Source organism: Sinocyclocheilus grahami, unplaced genomic scaffold (assembly GCF_001515645.1).
Source record: "Sinocyclocheilus grahami isolate Dianchi unplaced genomic scaffold, SAMN03320097.WGS_v1.1 scaffold268.1, whole genome shotgun sequence".
NCBI classification, from domain to species: Eukaryota; Metazoa; Chordata; class Actinopteri; order Cypriniformes; family Cyprinidae; genus Sinocyclocheilus; species Sinocyclocheilus grahami.
The window spans coordinates 215,552-221,297 of NW_015505447.1; positions in this window are offsets into that span (position 1 = coordinate 215,552).

A 5,746-nucleotide genomic window follows, 5' to 3' on the forward strand; every position below is an offset into this window, starting at 1 on the left:
AATGGCCCCCCCTCCCCCCCCCCCCCTCCCCCCCCCCCCCTACTTCCGACCTCTTTGTAGTTCTGTGTCAGTCTTTTTCTCTCTGCTCTGATGCATTTACACAGAAGACCTGCCCCGGCCGCAAACGCAACATGAGCTGTGTGTGACAGCTGTGGCTTTGACCCTTGACCTATGAGATGTACATGAACCGCAACATCGCCACACATTCTGATGTGCGTAGCCAGACACCAGCTGGAGCTTATAAGTTCATTATCATAAACACTTCTCTGTGTATCACTATGCGTGTTTGTGTGCGCAGCGACGGGTGAACAGCTTCTCATCATCTCTTTGTCTGACTGTATCTCTCTCTCAGCCTAAACTGACATTTCCCTGCACATTTCTTGATGCGATGAATCTAATTTCATGAACACATATCAGTGACCACAAAAATGACACAAACTTTGTAGTGTACCACTTGAAAGGAAAACCAAATCTGAAACTTTTTACTTTGTTGAATTTGATTTCTCAGCCTGTGTTTGTCTTTTTTGTATAGACACGCACCTTAAAGTCTTGGCTACAAAAAAGCTAGTGATCATTTTCATCATTTTTATTCAGTCAACGTAAACTCAGCACACCTGAAACGACGATGGGTGCATGGGAACAAAATCAAACAAAAAGTTGAATAAAAATTAAGTAACAAACCTGCACACTATCAATACTTCCTAATTCTTAAACTTTATTAAATGCAACGTTTATAATTTTTATTCAGGAAGTAAGATACAGTTCATTGAACACACGCTGACCGATAGTGGGGCATGTTGTCACAATGGAACCTGTCATTAAACAGACGATTCTAGGTTTTCCAGGACAATTTTATCAGTTGATTATGAAACTACAAAACACAGAATGATTTAAGAAACAGCTCAATTGTTATATGTCAATGTGGTTTTATTTTGATCACTTGTATACCTTACAGCTATTACAAATGAATGATATTGTCATTTCAATATGGAGAATTCACAAAACAAACAAACAAACAAATTCTCAAGACTTAAGAGTTGAACTATATATTTGAAATCAACATCTATAATTACTGCTTTGAAAACACATTTGTACAATTGGACTGTTAGCTTAAAATTGTACAGTTACTCAGACATAGACTGAATGACATCATTAGCCCCACATTTGATTGCATCTAAAATTAATCACCAATAAATACAAGTTTCTCCTCTGGGAATGACCAGGACACATATGCATCACGTGACAACTGATATATGTTCACCATTTGCAGTTGAGACAGTTTAATTCCCAGCATGCATCATAATTCAATGACAAAACAGCACACTGCTGTTAAAAAGTTTGAAATCAGTTAGGTTATTTATTTATTTATTTAATATTTTTTAATGAATACTTTTATTCAGCATGGATGCATTAAATTGATCAAAAGTTACAACAAAAAATAAATGTCATTCTTTTGTACTTTCTATTCATCAACTAATCCTGAAAAAAATATGCTAACAAAAATGTTAAGCTGTACATGGATAATACTAATAAGAAATGTTTTAGAGCATCAAATAACTATATTAGAATGATTTCTGAAGAATTATGTGACACTGAAGACTGGAATAATGGCTCAGGAATAAATTACATTTTAAAATATATTTTAAAAGAAAACAGTTATTTTAAATAGTAATACTATTTCATAACATTAATGTTTTTTTCTGTAATTTTGGATCAAATAAATCCAACTTTATTGAGAATTCTTTCAAAAAAATAAAAAATAAAAAATACTTATCGACCCCAAGCTTTTTAATAATAGTTAATGTTGTTATTTCATGGAATATTTGATTTTAAAGCAAAACGCCTCAAGAAACTGCATGTGAAAAAATAAAAAAAAGCCCCAAGTACCCTCTAAAGTGTGATAAAAAAATTTTATAAAATAAGCGCCTCTCGTGACTCGCTGCTTTTATAAAAAGACAGCCTCAACATTTTTGATCGAAGATATGCTCAATAAATATTAGAAATAACCTTTAAAAAAGCACCATATTATCATGTTTTTGGACATCTACATGGCTAATGAATATGGTAATCATTAAGTACCATGGTATATATCAAAGTGTCTCAAATCTTCTGCCATGTAACAAGTTTTGCATTCATATTTCAACTGATATTTGGTCACAGTTGCATACATTAAACTATATATTGTCTATTATACAACAGCACTGACCGTGCCTCATCCAATCAGATTCTAGAGCCATAACTATCTGTTTCACAAAGCTATTTTACAGCCAAGTCCCAAGTGTGCTAAATAGTTAATTGCAGTCTAGTGAATTGGTGGTGTCACTATTTTCAAAACGGTTGTTCCATTAACACAACACATTTGCCTTCACTTGATCTAATTTCCTCTCTCCTCATTTGTCCGGGCCGTCGCTGTTATTCATTCTGGCCAATATCTGATGATCAGTCTGATCAGATTCAGTCGTGTTTGTATTTTCTTTCTCTTCTCTCTCTCTTTACAGTCTATTGCTCTGTCTTTTCCAACCCTCTGGCTCAATTTGCTGGTTCATCTCTTTATCTCGCCTGCACCCTCTCCTCCTCCTCTTCCGCTTCCTGCTCTTCTCCTCTCTTGCAGTGTTTATTTAAGCACTTTCACGGTCACTGCACTGTGCTCCCTCTCACAGGACAGAGCTGTCCTTTCTCTTGTTCTGTCTCAGAAACACACTCTTCTCTTGCATTTGCACACCATCCCTTTGTTCCTCTTATTTACCTCCCCTCAACTATCTCTAAAACCTCTCTGACTAAATGTACATCCACTCCCATTGTCTTTAATGCAGTTTTCCCATTCTTTTATCCCCCAACACCTTTAATGTGGGTTGCACTCTCTCCCTTTTTCTTCTTCTCGCTCTCATCTCGTCGGAAAAAATAGCTCTGAAATTATGTCATGCTTCACAGACTTCGCTGGCTCTCCTCTTCTCACTTTTGAGATCTAAGGCTGAATGTGAGCCAAACATAACTAGAAAAAAATCTACCACTTACACTTTCGCTGCCTCACGGTTGTTTAAATTAAAAGAGGACTTTTCTAGACAGCAGACGATTCAAGTCAGTTTTCATCTGTCATAATTACTAAACATAGACCATTATCATTAAGTAAAAAACCAAAATGGCACAGATAATTCACAATTGCAAATCTGTTTGCTTGAATATGTTTCAAAATCAAGTTTCGAATAGTTTGTTTCAGTGTAAGTGCATTCCAGAAATCCTATATATGTATTCACATAGATTAAAGAATCACAAACAGTGTGACATTAATTACGTTTTCATCACTAAAATACTGAAATGTACCAAGAGCAATACATAGTATATACAAAAGACATTGTCCCATTTTTAATGGAGTTGTAGGAGAAACTGGGCTTTCTGTCCTGTGATTGTCATATTGTCTCCCATCATGCCTTTCTACACACTCTGCCTTCAAGACAGTAGGTCAACAACAGCAGTGAAGTCAAGTCCCATACTCTGTCTCCATCCATTTTCCTCTCGTATTCCCTCCATTTCCCAAAGGACCTCCTTAGTGTTAAGAGAGTTCTGGTCTGAGGACTCGCCCTCAACCTGTCCACCTTCTCTCATCTCATCTCTAATCTGTTGATCCCAGTGTCTCCTCAAACACGTGGCCACAGGCTCACATATACATGCACTCTAGACATGTTTCTCAGTTATATAGACATCGTCTCAGATATTTTTTCTAAAAACAGAAACAAATAAGACAGCTGATACTTTATTAACCCTATTTATATCATGACAACTCTCGGAAGATTTTAGCATGGTAATGGATATTACACTGTTAATGTATTTGGTCTTGGTGGAATAGATCTGCTACGCTGCTGAATTGCTGCTGCTGTTAGTTATATATATCATATATATTAACCTGTAGCAGATCTATACAGGTGGAGCTGGGGAAGATGGAGGTTTACAGAGGAAATCTGAAAGCGCACTGTGAATTGCTCTAGTGAATGCTAACCAGCCATTTAAATGTAAAGCAGCAAGCTTATTGGCTGTGTATGCAACATGAACCAGTCTGCTTGTGCCAAGTAGTTTAATGCTGTGAATATCATCAGTTTGCATTAGTGACCCATCAGCCTGCACCATCTAGAGTTTCATGACAGAACTTGGCATAAAGCCTACTTTAGCATATTTGATATTCAAATTTCTAAGGCCTCTAAATTATCAACTATTGTCTGACTGATAGTTTTTATTTGTTAACAAGTAAAAGGCCTTTTAGTATATATGTAAAAATGTCCACTTTAAGGTTATGTACATGTATCTTTTTGCTGTGAAATCTTTACTGATTTGCATAAAATCAACGTAAGAATAACTTAAATTTTTAGCAAGATTTCAAGATGAACACTTACTGAACTTACTTGACACTTAATTGATTTGACTTGATTATCCATATATTTTTTACAGAATCACATTGCATTATATGTTTTGCCCTCCACAATAAAAACTACAGAGCTTTGATCATAAGCATTTAAATATCATCTTACTAAGACATATTATTGGGAGATATAAAATGACACCTGATATTTATATGCATTTTATCTTTTTGGCCATATTAATATCAGAAACTGCACTACATTGCGTTTTTTTTTTTGCTCAGTTTTGGCCTCGGAATAAAACAGGTGTTTTTTCCTCTGCGAGTGTAAGCTTCATTTATACTATACGAACCATAAAAGCCTGATGAATCAAATACAAATCAAATGATGCTCAACAAAAATCATCTGCAAACTTTTATCAGAAGGTTCAATAAAGCATTCTATTGAGAAAATAGGTTTTTCTGACTATTAGTAATATGTCAGACTTACAGGGTAGAGCTCCACTGCTAGTGTGGTTTACAGTAAAACATGATCATAAAATGGTAAAAATAAATGTATATTATTCATAGATGGGTTGGAATGAAGGTATAAGTCAGATATAATTCTCTTTGGAAAAGTGGATGAGAAATTACTTGAGCAAGATTGATGTCTAAGAGAAACATTCGTAATTTATTCATTTGTTATTTATCTTTACAACAGGCAGGTTTCACACATACATGCACACACACAGAAACACACACCTTCAGTTTCTTTGTGGAGCTGAGAAGATGTTCAAAATGTGGATGAATTATGAAGGAATACATGTATGTGGAGATACAGGAAGGCTAATGAAAGCATTTCTCTAGTCTCTCGCTCTTTCTTTTCATGCCTGTGTTGTTTCCTCTGCCCTGTGTTTGTCCTCCAAATTGAATTATTCCTTTGACGTGGCGATAAGGGACGGCTTTAGTCCATTATGCAGAGACCATCTGCGTTTCTTCAATATGTTTTGCAAAGGCACACACTCGTACCTGAGGGGGATCTTACAAATTCACACACATACACACAAACACAGAGCTACCTTCTCACACTAGCTCAGCTTCACCAAATGTTAGTCAAAGTATTCCCAGATCCATGTCAAGGCTTTTTTAAAAGACAGCAATCGCAAACAGCCTGAGGGTTTGGTTACGTTTCCAACCAACAGTTGAGTGCCTCTCAAAAAACCCCATAACATCTCAAAACACATCCAAAAAGCAACATCTAGCCAATATCTCCCTCCCTCCTGGTGGTCATTGCCTCTGAAAGCTGCACAGATGGTTTTCTGTGGCTCCTCTGTGTCTTCATTATCCACACAATTACTAAGGGAGGACGCCCACAATTACAACCAACAGTCAGAGCCCATGCCGCAGTGCTCAGTATTT